We start from the raw sequence: 18,779 nt of genomic DNA on the forward strand, positions 1-18,779 counted from the left end.
TAAAGAAGACAAAAATAAATGGAAACATGCCAATCACAGATGGGAAGATAATATTATTTAATATCCATACCACCCAAAGAAATCTATAGATTCCATGTTATCCTCCTCAAAATTCCAATGACATTTTTTATATTAAAAACATTTTTTTAAAGGTTTCCTTATTATTTTTTTAGAGAAAGAGACAGAGCATGACCAGGGGAGGGGCAGAGAGAGAGGGAGGCACGGAATCTGAAGCAGGCTCCAGGCTCCGAGCAGTCAGCATAGAGCCCAATGCAGGGCTTGAACCCATGAACCATGAGATCATGATCTGAGCTGAAGCTGGACACTTAACTGACTGAGCCACCTAGGTGCCCTGACATTTTTTACATTTTTACAGAAATAGAAAAAAATATCCTAAAACTCATTTGGAACGATGGAGGTTCCCAAATAGCCAAGACAATCTTGAGAAAGAAAAACAAAGCTGAAGCCATTATACTTCTTGATTTCAAAATATATTACAAATCTACAGCAATTAAAACAGTATGATGCTGGTATAAAGACAGACATATAGACCAATGGAACAGAATAGAGGGCCTGGAAATAAACGAATGCATATATAGTCAGTTAATTTTCAGCAAAAATGCCAATAATACACAATGGGGAAAGTATAATCTTTTTTAACAAACTGTGTAGGGAAAACTGGATATCCACATGGAAAAGAATGAAATTAGACCCTTATCTTATGCCATACACAAAAATCAATTCTAAATGGCTTAAAGACTTAAATGTAAGACATGAAACTGCAGGGGTACCTGGGTGGCTGAGTCAGTTAGGCTTCCAACTCTTGATTTTGGCTCAGGTCATAATCTCACAGTTAGTGAGTTCAAGCCCTGTGTTGGGCTCTGTGCTGACAGCTCAGAGCCTGCTTGGGATTCTCTCTTTCCCTCTCTCTCTGCCCCTCCCCGACTTGTGCACATGTTCTCTCTCTCAAAATAAATACAAAAAGTTTAAGGAAAAGACATGAAACTGTAAAGTTCCTAGCAGAAAACATAAGGGAAAATCTTGACATTGGTCTTAGCAATGATTTCTTGGATATGATACCAATAGCACAGTCAACAAAAGCAAAAATCCACAAGTAGGACTACATCAAAACTAAACAACATTTGCACAACAAAGAACAGTAAACAGAATAAAAGGCAATCCACAGAATGGGAGAAAATATTTGCAAACCATATATCTGATAAGGGATTAGTATCTGAAATAATTAAAGAACTGCTATAACTCAATTGCTGAAATCAACATTAAATTACCTAATTAAGAAATGAGCAAGGGCTTGAATAGACATTTTTCTAGAGAAGACATACAAATGACAACATATATGTGAAAAGAAGCTCAACATCACTTATTATTAGGGAAATGCAAATCAAAACTACAATGAGATATCACCTCACACTTGCTAGAACGGCTTTTTTTTTTAATCTAAAAGATAACAAGTATTGGTAAGAATGTGGAAAAATTGGAACACTCTACACTGTTGGTGGAAATGTAAAATGGTGCAGCAGCTATGGAAAAGAATATGGTGGTTCATTAGAAAATTAAAAATTGAACTATCATATGAACTAGCAATTCCACTTCTGGGTATAGTCAAAAGAATTGAAATCAGGATCTCAAAGAGATATATGTATTCTTATGTTCACTGCAGCATTATTCACAATAGCCAAGATATGGAAACAACCTAAATATCCATCAATGAATGAATGGATAAAGAAAATATGATATATATATTTTCAGAGTATTATTCAGCCTTAAAAAAGATATGGAAACAACCTAAATATCCATAAATGAATGAATGGATAAAGAAAATATGATATATATATATATTTCAGAGTATTATTCAGCCTTAAAAAAGAAGGATATCTGCCATATGCAATAACATGGACAAACTTGGAGGACATTTTGCTAATTGAAATAAGTCCGTCACAGAGAGGTAAATACTGCATTATTCCACTTATGTGAGGTATCTAAAATAGTTCAACTTATAGAAACCAAGAGTAGAATGGTGGTTGCCTGGGTCTAGGGGAGCAGGGGAAATGGAAAGCTGTTGTTGAATTAGTATAGCATTTCATATGTGCAAGATGAATAGGTTCTAGGGATCTGCTGTAAGATATAGTGCCCACTGTTAACAATATGATTAACATGATTAATAATATGATTAATATATGATATTGTATGCTCAAATTGTTAACAGGGCATATCTCATATTAAGTGTTATTACTACAAAAAGCAGGGAGAGTACAAAGATAGATACGTTTATTACCTTAATTGCGGTAATAGTTTCATGGGTATGCCTATGTCCAAACTCATCAAATTTTGTACATTAAATATATGCATTTTTTGGTGTACCAATTATACCTCAATAAAGTTGTGGGGGAAAACAGTTTATAAAGTCTAAAAGCATTTGCATTCTTAGAAATTAGGTTAGAAATTAGATATGGTTGAGCTAGCTCTTTAGTGTGGTTAATCATAAAATGTGGGAAAAATTTCCAACTTAATGAAGTGCCTATCCATGAAATAATATTTTATTCACACACATATTACTGACAGAATTAAGATATAATGGTTGTTTCTATGACTGCTCATTCATAGAATATCTAAATCTCTCTTGTATACCATGGATTTGTGGTTTTATCTTTTTTTTCCCATTGTAGATCTCATACTGACTTAAAACAGGAAAGAGTTACTTTTTCTCAGAAAGTGATTCTCTCAGAGGATGAACATTTGAATAGAAGCAATTGGGAACAATTGAGTAGGGGGAATCCAAGCACACTGATGCCAATTCTCCCTGCAAGCTTTCTTATTGTCTATCTGGAGACACAAAAGAAATATCTTGTTTGATAACTTTGATTGAATAGTAAATTTGGAGACAGTGGGAGGTCAACCATTTCCCACTAACTTAATTTAATAAATTTAATATAATGCCTACTTATTATTTATTACTTGGATAGAAATTTTGAGCCTGCTATATATTGTCAAGCAAACACTGAAAGCCAGTAGAATGGTTATGGGGTGGATATTTGAAAGAATGTTAAAGATTTTAGTATGCTATTTTCTTCCAAAATTCTACAAAAACTGCAGATACTCACAGGTAAAAGTAGATGATAAAAAGATTGGTTTGCCTCTATTTGATGAAATGGAGATAACGCTTCAACCCAGAAATACACTATTCCACAGAAAAGGGAAGGTAGAAAATGAGATTTCTCTCTGCAGTTATCATTCTTTTGTGTGATTGAAAGCGCAAACTTCAGTCCACATAACTCAGGCAATATGAAAATAGGTGTCTCTCAGTCATGTTAACACAACCTTCAATTAATAAACATTATTTCCTTTCATCCATGAATCTACTCATACCATCCTGGCATTCATGTTTTACAAAATTAAAGATGTTTGTAATGTTATTTAAATTGTAAACTACATGAATCCAAGAAGGAAAATGTATGAAAAAATAAGCCCAAGAAGAAATATGACAAATGGGGTGACTAAGTTTTTCTTTGATTGTTATCTGCTCAGTGGGGCAGAAGCAATAGTCTTTCACTCAGCTATCTAAGACAACTCTTCAGTTCTTTTTGGCCAGAAAATTAGCAATATGTAGATTAATAGAAAGTTCAATGTTAGGGAATGAACTACATATCACACTAAATGGCTATGGTAACTGTGAAATACAAACTTCATCTATCCCAGTTTAAATACACATCATAATTCTCTCAAAATATATAGCATAATCACAAAGAGAACATCATAAAAGCATGTCATTTAACTATGAATAGTAGTATTAAGACGGAAAAGTTTCATGGAAAGGTCAACTTTTCATTTCAGATTATATATAAATTAAAAAAAAAATCAGGGAAAGGAGTTAATATGGTGGAGCAGCATGGAGACCCTGAGCTTGTCTTATCCCTGAAAAGCAGCTAGATCAGCACCAAACCATTTTGAACACCTAAGAAATTGATCTGAGAATTAACACAACAATCTGAATAACTTGGGCCCCAGAACTTTCCAGGTACATGGTGCAGAGAGGTGAACTTGATGAGAAAAAAGCCACAGAGGGTACGGTGCTGTTTTTTGGAGAGAGACAGAGAGAGAAAGGGGGAGAGTGCAGCACAATGGGATTGTGCAAGAAAAGCACTCCCCAAAAGTAGCTGGAGAGAAAGAGTGAAAACACTCAAAAGGGACTGAAAAAGAAATTTCTTCCCCCAAACCATTGACAGGCAGAAAGGAGAGGGTTTTAATACCATCAGGATTCTATAAACAGAGGAGTGCAGAGTCTGAAGTTTTGGAGCTCAGTGTCTGGCAGTGTTCTGGTGAGGAAGCAGGGTAAATTCCCCAGAGCTGGCAGCAGTGTCTGAGGGATCCGTGTGCCACACAGGGAAAAGTGGTTCCCCTGCTTGGAGTGCATTTTGTACAGGCCATAAAGCCTCCCCACAGGCAAGGGTCCCAGGTGGGCCCCAGAGAGCAGCCACATTTGCTGGTATTGGGACAAAGACACGAGAGGGTGGTGAAACCTGGAGCTGGCTATGTTGTGATTTGCCATAATCTCTGAACATCTGACATTGCACGATCACACAAACATTTTCTGGGGCAAGCCAGCACCTGGCTATTGCTCAGCAAGACCCTCCCCCAGAGAGCTGGTGCAGGTCCAAGTCTCAGGGATCTCTGAAGCATGGGGTTTTGAACACAAACCCATCTGAGATAAAACTCTGGAGGGAGGTGCTGCCTGGTAGGTGGACAGCTTGGACACGGACAGGGTAGAGGCGAGGAGTGGATGGAGGCTTGAGACAAAGGAGTGGGGCTTGATCGCAGGTTGTTGAGTGCACCAAATTCCTATAACAGAGACTAGGGAGCTGGGTGAAGCCATTTCCACCTCTCCCACATATGAGCATGTTCGTGCACGGACATGCGCAACACAATAATCCACCCCAGTAAGCTAAGCTAAGCAGCACCACCTAGGGGAGAATGGAGCCATTACACCAAGCCCCACCCAACTGCACCCTAGAAGGACATCCCCTAGAAGACCAGCACAAGTCACTCCACCTGCTTAGTGTAAGGCTTCATAGTTTCACTTCTAGAGGAAACTGGATGTAACTTCATTCAGGTTTCACTCTGTTTGCTGGGTTATTTATTTGTTTTCTTTGCTTCTATTTTTAAATTGTTTTCTTTTTCTTTCTTCTCTTCCTCTTTCTCAGATACAGAAAGAGAAAAATTTATTTTAGTTTTTTTTACTTTTATTTTATTTTTAAATTTTTATTCTATTTCATTTTTTTATTATGTAATATTTTTTAGTTTTTAAATTTTTTCTTACCTTCCGCCCCTTTCTGCTCTATTCTATCAAGCTTCTTTCGACATGCTGACCAAGACACACCTAAGATCTAGCGTCCTTTATTTGATTTTTTTGATTTGTTTTTAAGTCCTTATTTTTTATTTTATTTTTTTCTTCCTCCAAAATGACAAAATGAAGGAATTCACCCCAAAAAGAACAGGAAAAAAATGACAGCCAGGGGCTTAATAAACACAGATATAAGCAAGATATCTGAACTAGAATTTAGAACCATATTACCAGGAATACTAGCTAGGGTTGAAAAAACCATAGAATCCCTTTCAGTGGAGATAAAAAAATAAAATCTAGTCAGGATGAAATTAAAAATGGTATAAACTACACACAATCTCAAACAGGTTTCACGAAGGCAAGGATGGATGAAGCAGAGCAGTGAATCAGTGATATAGATGGTAAAATTATGGAGAATAATAAATCAGAAAAAAGGAGGGAAACAAAGGAAAAAGATCACGATACAAGACTCAGAGAACTCAGTGATTTATTAAAAAGGAATAACAACTGAATCATAGAGAAGTGTTAGAAGATGAAGAGAGAGAAAGAAGGGCAGAAGGTTGATGTGAGCAAACTATGTTGGAAAACCTTCCTAATCTGGGGAAGGACACAGACATCAAAATCCAGGAAGTACAGAGAACTCTCACTAGATTCAACAAAAACTGACCATCACCAAGGCATATCATAGTCAAATTCATAAAATACACAGACAAGGAAAGAATTATAAAAGCAGCAAGGAAAAAAAGTCGTTAACCAATAAGGGAAGAGAGATCAGGTTCGCGGCAGACCTATCCACAGAAACATGGAAGGCCAGAAAGGAGTGGCAAGATATAGCCAACATGCTGAATTGGAAAAATATGCAGTCAAGAATTCTTTATCCAGCAAGACTGTCATTTAAAACAGAAGGAGAGATAAAGAGTTTCCCAGATAAACAAAAACCAAAGGAGTTTTGGCCACTAAACCAGCTCTGCAAAAAATTTTAAGGGAAACTATCTGGCGAAAAGACAGAACAAAACAAAACAAAAAAAGACCAAAAGCAAAAAGACTAGAGAGGACCAGAGAACATCACCAGAAACACAAAGTCTATGGGCAACATAATGGCACTAAATTCATACTTTCAGTACTCACTCTAAATGTCAATGGACTAGGGGTGTGTGGGTGGCTCAGTCAGTTAACCATCTGACTCTTGATCTCGGCTCAGGTCATGATCTCACAGTTTTGTGAGTTTGAGCCCCACATCGGGCTCTGTGCTGACAGTGTGGAGTCTGCTTGAGATTATCTTTCTCTTCTTACTTCTCTGCCACTTCCTCACTCATGCTGTCTCTCTCTCAAAATAAACAAACATTAAAAATTTAAAAAAAATTGTCAAAGGACTAAATGCTCCAATCAAAAGACACAGGGTATCCCAATGGATAAGAAAATAAGACACATCTATATGCTGCTTACAAGAGACTCATTTTACACCTAAAGACACCTTCAGTTTGAAAGTAAGGGGATGGAGAGCCAACTATTATGCTATGGTCATCAAAAGGAAGCTGGAGTAGCCATACCAATATTAAACTAGATTAAAAAAATTTTTTTAATGCTTATTTATTTTTGAGAGAGAGACAGACAGCGAGTGGGGAAGGGGCAGAGAGAGGGAGACACAGAATCGGAAGCAGGTTCCAGGCTCCAAGCTGTCAGTACAGAGACCGACGTGGGGCTCAAACTCATGAACCATGAGATCATGACCTGAGTCATGCCTCTTAACCTACTGAGCCACCCAGGTGCTCCTAAACTAGATTTTGGAATAAATACTGTAACAAGAGATGAAAAGGGGCATTGTGTCATAATTAAGGGGCCTATCCATCAAGAAGATCTAACAATTGTAAGTATTTATGCCCCCAATGTGAAACACCCAAATATATAAATCATTTAATCACAAGCATAAAGAAACTTATTGATAATAATACCATAATAGTAGGGGACTTCAACACCCCACTTAAAGCAATGGACAGATCATCTAAGCAGAAAATCAACAAGGAGACAAGGGCTTTGAATGACACACTGGACTGAATGGACTTAACAGATATATTCAGAATATTTCATCCAAAAGCAGAATACACATTCTTCTGCAGTGGACATGGAACATTTTCCAGAGTAGATCACATACTGGGTCAAAAATCAGTCCTTAACAAGTACAAAAAGATCAAGATCATACCTAGCATATTTTCAGACCACAACACTATGAAACATGAAATCAACCACAAGAAAAAATTTGGAAATACCATGAATACTTGGAGATTAAATAACATTCTACTAAATAACGGAAGGGGTAATCAAGAAATTAAAGAGGAAACTAAAAAGTACATGGAAAACAATGAAAATGAAAGCATAACAACGCAAAACCTCTGAGACGCAGCAAAGGTGGTCATAACAGGGAAATATATAGCAACACAGGACTTCCTAAAGAAGGAAGAAAAGTCTCAGATATACAATCTAAACTTAGACCTAAAAAATCTGGAAAAAGAACAGGAAATAAATCCCAAAACTAGCAAAAGAAGGGAAATAATAAAGATTAGACCAGAAATCAATGATATCGAAATAAAACAAAATAGTAGAACAGATCAATGAAACCAGGAGCTGATTCTTTACAAGAATTAAAAAAACTGATAAACCTCTAGCCAGTTTGATCAAAAATTAAAAAAAAAAACAAATAAATACAATCACAAATGAAAGAGGAGAGATCATAACACCACAGAAATACCAACAATAAGAGAATATTATTAGCAATTATATCCCAACAAATAGGGCAATCTGGAAGAAATGGAAAAATTACTAGAAATATATAAACTAGAAAAACTGAAACAGAAAGAAATAGATAATTTGAACAGACCCATAACCAGTAAGAATTGGATCAGTAATCAAAAATCTCCCAACAAACAAGAGTTCAGGGCTGGAAGGCTTTCCAGGGGAATTCTACCAAACATTTAAGGAAGAACTAACACCTATTCTTTGGAAACTGTTCCAAAAAATAGAAATGGAAGGAAAACTTCCAAACTCATTCTATGAGGCCAGCATTACCATGATTGCAAAACCAGATGAAGACTCCACTAAAAAGGAGAACTATAGACCAATTTCCCTGACGAACATGGATGCAAAAATTCTCAACAAGATTCTAGCAAACTGGATCCAATAATACATTAAAAGAATTATTCACCACGATCAAGTAGGATTTATACCTGGGATGCAGGGCTGGTTCAATATCTGCAAATCAATGTGATAAATCACATTAATGAAAGAAAGTATAAGAACTACATGAGCCTTTCAATAGATGCAGAAGAAGCATTTGACAAAATACAGCATCCTTTCCTGATAAAATCCCTCAAGAAAGTAGGGGTAGAAGAAGGATCATTCCTAAAGATTATAAAGGCGATATATGAAAGACCGACAGCTAATATCATCTTCAATGGAGAAAAACTGAAAGCTCTCCCCCTATGGTCAAAAACACAAAAGAGATGTCCATTCTCACCAATGTTATCCAACACAGTGTTGGAAGTCCTAGCCTCAGCAATCAGACAACACAAAGAAATAAAAAGCATCCAAATCAGCAAGAAGGTCAAACTCACTCTTCACAGATGACATGATACTCTATGTGGAAAACCCAAAAAACTCCACCAAAAAATTGCTAGAACTGATACATGAATTCAGCAGAGTCACAGGATACAAAATCAATGTACAGAAATCGGTTGCATCCTGATACACCAATAATGAAGCAGAAAGAGAAATCAAGGAATCAATCCCATTGACAATTACACAAAAAACCATAAAATACCTAGGCATAAACCTAACCCAAGAGGTGAAAAAATCTATACACTGAAAACTATAAAAAACTTATGAAAGAAATTGAAGAAGACACACACACAAAAATGGAAAAACATTCCATGCTCATGGAATAGAAGAACAAATATTGTTAAAATGTCAATACTACCCAAAGCAATCTACATATTCAATGCAATCCCTATCAAAATAACACCAGCATTCTTCACAGAGCTAGAGCAAACAGTCCTAAAATTTGTATGGAACGAGAAAAGACCCCAAATAGCCAAAGTAATCCTAAAAAAGAAAACCAAAGTTTGAGGCATCACAATTCCACACTTCAAGCTGTATTACAAGCTGTAATCACCAAAACAGTATGGCATTGGCACAAAAACAGACACATAGATCAATGGAACAGAATAGAGGACCCGGAAGTGGACATACAAACATATGGCCAACTAATCTTTGATAAAGCAGGAAAAGAGTATCCAATGGAAAAAATGGTGCTGGGAAAACTGGACAGCGACATGCAGAAGAATGAGCCTGGACCACTTTCTTACACCAAACACAAAAATAAACTCAAAATGGATGAAAGACCTAAACATAAGACAGGAAGCCATCAAAATCCTATAGAAATATACAGGTAACAACCTCTTTGACCTCAGCTGCAGCAACTTCTTATTTGACAAGTCTCCAGAGGCAAGGAAAACAAAAACAAAAATCAACTATTGGGACTTTATCAAGATAAAAAACTTCTGCACAGTGAAGGAAACAGTCAGCAAAACTAAAAGGCAACCTATAGAATGGGAGAAGATATTTGCAAGTGACATATCAGATAAAGGGTTAGTATCCAAAATCTACAAAGAATTTATCAAACACCCAAAAAACAAATAATCCAGTGAAGAAATAAGCAAAAGACATGAGTAGACACCTTTCCAAATAAGACACCTAGATGGCTAACAGACAAATGAAAAATTGCTCAACATCACTCATCATCAGGGAAATACAAATCAAAATCACAATGAGATACCAACTCACACCAGTCAGAATGGCTAAAATTAACAATTCAGGCAACAACAGATGTTGGTGAGGATGTGGAGAAAGAGGAACCCTTTTGCATGGCTGGTAGGAATGCAATGGGCAAAACACATAAAATCCCTGCCTTCACAGAGTATATATTAATGTGGGAGGACTCAGACAATTAAAGAATAAATAAGAAATTATGCAGTGTAATTAGAAGGTGACAATAAGCTATAGAGGGGGAAAAAGCAGGGAAGGAAGGTAGCTAGTTCTTCAGAGGTCAATACTAATAAGGTGATCAGAAAAAGTCTTTCAAAGAAAAACATTTGAGCAAAGAATTGAAGAAGGTGAAGGAATAAGTCAAGTGGATATTGGAGTAGACATCATTTCATGCAGAATACCCAATGCAATGGCCCTGAGGCTGTCACATGGTGTTTTGTTCAAGGAGCAGTAAGGAAGCCAGTGTGAATTGGAGGTAAGAGAGAAGAGTAGTGAGAAATCACATTATTGAGATCAGATGAGAAGGGTCTTGTAAGCCAATAAATGACTTTGGCTTTTACTTTTGGGGAGATAGGAAGCCACTTGAAGATTCTGATAAGCATGACATAAATGGATTTATATTTTAGAATGATCATTCCATCTCCTGTGTGAAAAGAGGCTTTTAGTGGAACAAGAACTGAGGGAAGGAGCACCATTTAAGAAAATTATTGAAATATTAAAACAAATGTTGAACATGCCTTAGATTAGAATGGTAGAGATAGCTATGGTTAGAAGTGATTGATTAAAGATCAATTCTGAAGCTAGAACCAGTAAGATTTTTTGACAGATTGAATATGGTGTACAAAAGAAAGAAAGAAAACAAAGATGATTGCATAGATTTTTGTTTTGAGCAGTTAGTAGACTATGGAATTCCTAATAATGAGTGACAGGGAAGACCTGTGGAACCACCTTTTCTAGAACCATTGCCACATTTCTATAGTATTTGTTGGTACAGTTATTTATCTTAAATATATTTTTTAAACATTCAAATATACCGAAGGGTTGAAGAATACCATTTTAATTTGCTACTGAAAGAAAAAGCATTACCGCTTCTTCAGTGTTTGGACCTTAATTTGGTGATGATAATTGGCAGCAAGAGTAGTGATTGAATGCCATGCGGTATCTTTTACTATTTAAATGGAAATTTAAAATTTTAATCTATTGATTTCATTCTTAATTGTAATAATACAGTTGTTTTATATATGCTGGTTATATATGCAATTCTTAGAGACAGATATAGCTTCATATAGGGACATTACTTCAGTACAGCCACAAACCAAAAGCATACTGCATATGTTTCAACCACAATTATGAAACCTGCAAAACAAAGTAACAACTTTGAGATATAATCTACACACCATAAATGTACAATTCAGTGGTTTTTAGTATATTCATGAACTTAGGAAACTCACTACTATCTAATTTGAGAACATTTTCATCACCCCAAAAAGAAACCCCATACCCACTAGCACTCACTTCCTATTCTCTCTTATCCCAAACTCTGGAAATGAATAAATTACTTTCTGCCACGATGGGTTTGCTTTTTCTGGACATTTTATATAAACAGAATCATACAATCAGCTTCTTGAAATTTGCATTATGTTTTCAAGGTTCACCCGTGGCAGAATATATCAGTACTTCAGTATTTTTATTGCCAAATAATATTCCATTGTATGGATATGCTACATTTTATCTATCCACTTTCTGGCTATTTTAATTAATGTTGGTGCTAACATTTGTTTATAAGCTTTTCGATGTGTTTTCATTTTCTTGGGCATATATCTAAGAGTGGAACTGCTGGGTCATACAGTACTCCAAGTTTAATACACACACACACACACACACACACACACACACACACATATATACACACATATATATATATATATATACATATACATATGTATATATACATAAGCTGTACCATTATTTTACATTCTCCCCAGCAATACATCAATACATTACGGTCCTATTTCTTCACATCCTTGTCAACATTTGCTATTGTCTTTTTTATTTTACTTACCTTAATGGGTATGAAGTGGCACCTCATTATGATTTTGGTTTGTTTTTACCTATTAATGATATTGAACATCTTTTCATGTGCTTTTTGGCCATGTGTACATCTTTTTTGGAGAAATGTCTATTCAAATAATTTTTCCATTTTTAAATGAGTTGCCTTTTTATTGTTGAGTTACAAGAATTCTTTATACGTTATGAATACAAATCACTTATAAGAATCATGATTTGCAAATATTTTATTCCATTCTGTGGGTTATCTTTTCACTTTCTTTATGGTGTCCTTTGAAGGACAAAAGTTGTAGATTTTAATGAAGTCTCATTTTTTTGTTGATTTTGCTTTTTTTAGTGACATATTAAAGAAACCTTGACTAATTCAAAGCGAAGAATATTTACTTCTATGTTTTATTCTACAAGTTTTGTTATTTTAGGTCTAAAATTCAGTTCTATGATTTATTTTTGGTTAATGTTGGTATATCACATGAAGTAGGGGTCCAACTTCATTCTTCTGCAAATAGATATGCAGTTGTCCCAGCACCAGCTGTTGAAAAGACTATTCTTTGTCCTTTGAACTGTCTTGGCACCCTTGCCATAACCAACTGATCATAAATTACAGGGTTTATTTCTAGAGTCTCAATTCTATTCCATTAGTCTATAAGTCTATTCTTATGACACTAGAGGTTAGCAAATTGTACACTTACCAATTAACTTACCCACCCACCCTTTGCATTCACAGTTTTATATTGTCTTTCCTACTAAAATGTAAAATTTTGTAGGCTAGGGATAGCTATTTATTTTTGTACTCCCATAGCCCATGATGTTGTTCAACAATGTACCTTAAATATTTTGTAGTAAAAAAAAAAAAAAACAAATACCAAATAGGATTGTCTAAAAAGAACATGGCCTAATGTACTTATACAGTGTTGTTAACTGCATATACAGTTGATCCTTAAACAATACTGGTTTGAACTGCACAGGTCCACTTATATAAAGATTTTAAAAATAAATACAGTATTATACTGTAAAGGTATTTTATCTTCCTTATGATTTTCTTAACAACACTGTCTTTTCTTTAGCTTATTTTATTGCAAGAATATGGCATACAACACATATAGAGATATAGAGTATACATGTTAATGGGCTATTTAAGTTATCAGTAAGGTTTCCAGTCAATAGCAGGCTATTAGTTAAATTTGGGGGCAATCAAAAGTTATACATGGATTTTCAACTGTGCAGGGGTCAGTGCCTCTAACCCCCACATTGTTCAAGGGTCAACTGTAATGAGAAACCCAAAATAACAGTGGCTTAAACAAGATATACTTGCTTCTCTTTTACATAAAAGAAGTCAGGAACTAGGAAATCAGAGTTGATTTGGCAGCTACATAAAATATTCACTATCACAGCTCTCAGCTTTAACATCCTGAGAGTATGGTCCCCTGTCCTTAAGGTCCAGAAGAGTTACTAGAGCTCCAGCCATTATAGCTACATGGCCACACTTCATTGCAAAGGGAAAGTAGGAAACGTGGTCTTTATGAGGAGCAGCAATATATCTAGCTAAAAATCAGGATTCTTTTTCTAAGCAGGAGGGAAGAATAGATATCAGGATGAAATTAGAATTTTCTACAACAAAAATAGAAGAATAGCTTTTCACAACCCCTTTGGGTCTGAGGAAAGTGAGGGATTTAGGAAGCTCTGAGGTGATTCAGTGTCTTGTAGCTGTCCCTACAGGACTGACTGGATGGATATGGGGCTTGTTCTTCCTTTAGTTAGGCTCTGATGCCCCAGCCAATGGGGGCCCTGGTGTGGTTCTATTCTCACCAGTGGGGTGTGGCACTTGAATTCCTTAGGAAACAGTACCACACAATCTAAATCTAAATCAGGCTATACTCTTTAAAAAATTATCATTTAGTTTTAAAAACAAAACAACAGGCCCAAAATAAAGTCATTAAACCAAGACTTAATTCTAGCTTCATTTCTCCCAAGAATGGAATCTTAAACCAGTCAATCAGGAACTGTCTGATCAGCACCAGATAATCTACCTGATAGACAGACCAGTGCCGTCCCTAAAAGAAAGTAGCTTTGTAATAACCAACACATTTTTTTGTTTTGTTTTGTTTTGTTTTGTTTTGTTTTGTTTTGCATAGTATACCTTCCTTGTTCTTGCTTTCTCTGGATATCAAAGTTTTTCATTTTGTACAATTCCCCAGAGCTCCCTTCTATTTGCTAGATGGGATGCCGTCCAATTCAAATAGATTTTTGCTCAAATAAACTCTTAAATTTTAAAATATGCCTCAGTTTATCTTTTGACATTATGAATGATGGGACAATGGACTGTAAATGAATGATACACTCAAAGCTACTGTAGAAGAGGGAAGAACAAATGATTAACAGAGAGCTTAGAAACAAAGTTAGGCAGGAAAGATGAAGATAAATGTAAATAATATATTTTTACAAGATTTTAATTAAAGCACTTATATTGGAGAGAAGAAAGCTAATATTTATGTGTAAGTTGCAAGGCTTAATTTTTAATGTACAAAGAAAATAAAGTCCTTAGTGAAATACATATAACCAGAAAAAAATTTCCTTACCTGTTTTGCCATAAGAGGAGATAAATGGATGTGAAAGTGCTTTATAAATATGAAATGCCTTGCAAATCTATTGCTATTACTGTCAGACTGTCCCATTCTACTTCTGGTAACTGCTGTGTGACTTGACATGGGTCTTAGATTTACACAAAATGTAAAGTTCCAAGGGTTTGGAAGATACTCCCATTATTGTTACATTTAGGCAGTGAGGTGCCTCTTGGTTGCCAAATGCAGACAAATGCCTAGTGTGATACTCCCATGTCAGCCTTAAAACACTGTACTCTGAACGTCCAATTCAACTTAAATTCACAGTGGATGCAATCACTTTCTTTCTTCAGACATGAAAGAATTGTTAGGAAACATCAAATGCTCTGGTGCTTTTAAAAGGCCCAGAAAGAAATGAAAAACATGAGTAAAACCTAGCTTCTGTAGCTGTGTGAATTCAGCTGCTCTAACTTCTTAGAAATCCTGAAATTTCTCAGACAAGGTGTTGGGTAGGCGAAGGTGGATGATGCCTTGCCTGACTCATCAGCTATCACTGATAGAGTGAAGTGAGATGGAATAGTAGGCACAATCTAATTCAACCTTCTCTGTGTAGTCTAATGTACCTAGAATTTGGCATCTCACTATTTTACACCGGAAATATGTAAGATCATTAGGGGCCAGGAAGTCTTGGGGTTTTGCTCTAACTTCACCACTAACTTAAGAATGTGATCTTGGGAAAGTCACTTAACCTGCACAAACATCAAATTTCTTATCAGTAAAATATGACTCAATGAGATAATGAATTTGAAAATACTTTGCAAAATTAAAAGTACCATGGAAATAATTCTTCCATCCCAAAAGATTATGAACATCATTAAAATTTACCACATGGAAGGGCACAAGAGTGAGACTTAACTGTGATCCACAGATAGATTTACAGAGGTAAATCTATCATGGAGGACTATAGGTCTGATAAAGACAAAGACTGGGCACCAACCTATGCCTGAGGAAATTCAGTTTCTTATGGAAAACACAGAGATCATAGCTGAATACTCTCTAGGTGGTATGGAGAGAATTCAAGAATATGTCCCTAAATACAGGGAGATAACTGTATCTTGAAAAGCCAAGAGGCCTGTAGAGAAACTAACAAGAGACACATTCATATGGGCATCAAGCTCCAGTCCAAATTAAAGTTTTACAAAGTGGGGGCACCTAGGTGGCTTAGTTGGGCGTTGGACTTTGGCTCAGGTCATGATCTCGCCGTTTGTGAGTTTGAGCCCCACGTCGGGCTCTGCCCTGGGAGCTCAGAGCCTGGAGCCTGCTTCAGATTCTGTGTCTCCCCCTCTCTCAGCCTCTCTCTCATTTGCGCTTTCTCTCAAAATTAAATAAACACTAAAAAAACATTTTTAAGTTTTACAAAGTGATGGAAAAGGGTGAGAAAGAGAAAATTCTCACAGGACTTGGAGTCCTTGAAAGTCAGCTTTGCTGAATGGACAATGTGTGCAACTGACTGACCAGTCTCTTCGGTAGACAGCTTCAGGGATTGAAGCTTCCCTTTTTTTAAGTTTATTTATTTATTTTGAGAGACAGGGAGAGAGAGAGAGCAGGGGAGAGGCAGAGAGAGAGGATAGAGAAAGAATCCCAAGCAGGTTCCAAGCTGTTAGCACAGAGCCCGATGTGGGGCTTGAACTCATGAACTGTGAGATCATAACGTGAGCCAAAATCAAGAGTCAGATGCTTAACCAACTTAAGCACTGCTGAGGCTTCCCTTTTTAAAGAACTTGGGCTACTCGAGTCTAACAGGCTGAGTCACAAACAATGCTAAGCAATGAAAACAGCTTATTGAATAGTAGAATTTTATTTTCAAAGGGGAAGTAGGGGGTGTGACACATGCAGTAGCTAGCAGTCTACTACTGACTTTACCACCACTATAGCCAAAAAAGCCAGCTGATGTGTCAGACATGTTAAAAAGTGAAAGTATGCCACAGCGTATGGTAGCTTTATCCTCAGGCATTTCAAGAAAGAAATTATAAGACCAACTTCCATAATGGCGTCTGTTATGTGTTAATAGGGATAAGCCAGGAGCTTAGGAACGAATTTTCTACAGGGTCCCATAAATGTAGCATATATTGACCCATTCTCTAATGGAAATAGCTGGAGAAATAGAAATACCAAGACTATGAGAACATCAAAAGCCTCATTGGAAAAGCCCCCACACAGAAAAATGTGTGGGCCTGAATTCTTCCATTCTGGAAGGGTAAAGGCCTGAGCTGATGATGCTGGGATGAAACACCGAAGTCTTTAGAGAGCAAAACAAGTATTATAAAGTTGACACACAGATCATTAAATAGCCTTTCCCTTAGAACTAATGCTCACTTTGTGGTTTTGATTTGAGAGGTAGAGAGAGGCACTTTGCATTTTTTAGTAATAAAAAGAAAAGATCATGATCATTTGTCTCTAACTTGTCTCTAATGTTTCCTAAAAGATCACTGATCGCTAATCTGGCTTTTCCTTCATTTTTTTCCACCCGAGGAACTATAATGCTTACTTTTAAATGTTAAGAAGATGTTTTACATTCTTCAGAATGTTGTCTACCACATAAATAGTCCTAAACCATTTTTCTCTGCTTTTTGTAGGTATAAATGTTCCTAAGAATGGTTAACCGTTCCTGCCCACCACCTTCTTCCTAATCCTAAATTTACATATCTATAGTTTAAACATGTCAAAATCCAGTTTCAAGTCATGTTCCTTCTTCAAAATTCTTTATATCTACCTCTCTTGAGGTGGCAAGTTTTACCTTTTACCCAGGATTACACTGGTCTGTGTACATTCTTCCCTATGGCACATCAGGTTCCTTAAGAAAGAATACAAGTGAGAAGAGTGGGCTATAGAGTCAGAATATTCTGGTTTCAAATCCTTGTTCTGCCCCTGACTGGCAGTCAGGGCTTCATGACCTATAATAAATTAGTTAACATATCTGAGATTCAGTTTTCTAATCTGCAAAATGGGAACCATCCCGTCACAGGTTTTCACAATGTTCTTTTTTCTCCCTTTCTATATACCTGAGGTGCTAGATAAATGTCTTTTTAAAGACTAGACACAAAATGAATTAGTAAAATTGGAGGAGTCGCCAGCAACGCTTTGAGGAAGAATTTTCTCAATTATCTCCAATTTAAGTCAGAACTTTATGCCTCTACCATCATACTGGGGCAGTTAGTGCATTATATTGAGGACACAGTAACACATATCCTAAGTATCCTACCCATTCTACCAACTTTAAACATATCGATCTGATCTTATTTCAGAGCTACTATTGTTACACTCATAGTGCCCTAGATGTTGTAGTGGAGAAACCCAAATCTATTAGAGAGGTGAAAACATAACAAGTACAAACTTAAGGATTGGTTTACATACAGCGCATATAAAGTCTATTATAAAACTAGCATCAGTACTCTTGGATGCAAACCTTTTTCTGAATATTTGTTTGTCATGAGTTGTTTGTAATACTTTATTTTTTTTCGTAAAAGGCACTCCAAAATTGTAATGGATACCCCTTCTTGGTCACTTCTGTTGATTCAATTCTGACCTCTGTATAATAAGAATCATCTTGGAATAAATGAGTCCTGATATCCTGCTCTGAGGACAGCTCTTATTCCACAAGGAGCATGCACACACAAACACCCCTACCCTATGACCCACCACAGCCTCCTGGGCTATTTTACTACCATCCCTTTCTCAGCCCCAGCCCCACTACTTAGGCCAGGATTGGTACACCTCATGCTTGCCAGATCATATTATCTTTCTCCTAAATAATGTCCAGAAATTTTAGTTAGTGGCTTTCTACAAATAAACTTGGGGATCCCTATTATTCTCATTTTCTGCCTTATAGTTAAAGAAATATAAGCAATCTGTTCAATAAAGAGAGAGAGAGAAATGAAATGGACATAAACTGAAGGAAAAGATCTAATAGCTCAGGT

At 36.3% G+C, this 18,779-nt stretch overlaps 1 protein-coding gene across 1 annotated transcript in view; it reads right to left on the reverse strand.

Moving 5' to 3' along the window:
* The window catches only part of ADAD1 (adenosine deaminase domain containing 1), a 110,461-nt gene that overhangs the window by 6,070 nt on the left and 85,612 nt on the right, over positions 1-18,779 (reverse strand). The window lies entirely within an intron of this gene.

The sequence above is a fragment of the Puma concolor genome, chromosome B1 (assembly GCF_028749965.1).
Source record: "Puma concolor isolate L17-30 chromosome B1, mPumCon1.1.hap2, whole genome shotgun sequence".
NCBI lineage: Eukaryota > Metazoa > Chordata > Mammalia > Carnivora > Felidae > Puma > Puma concolor.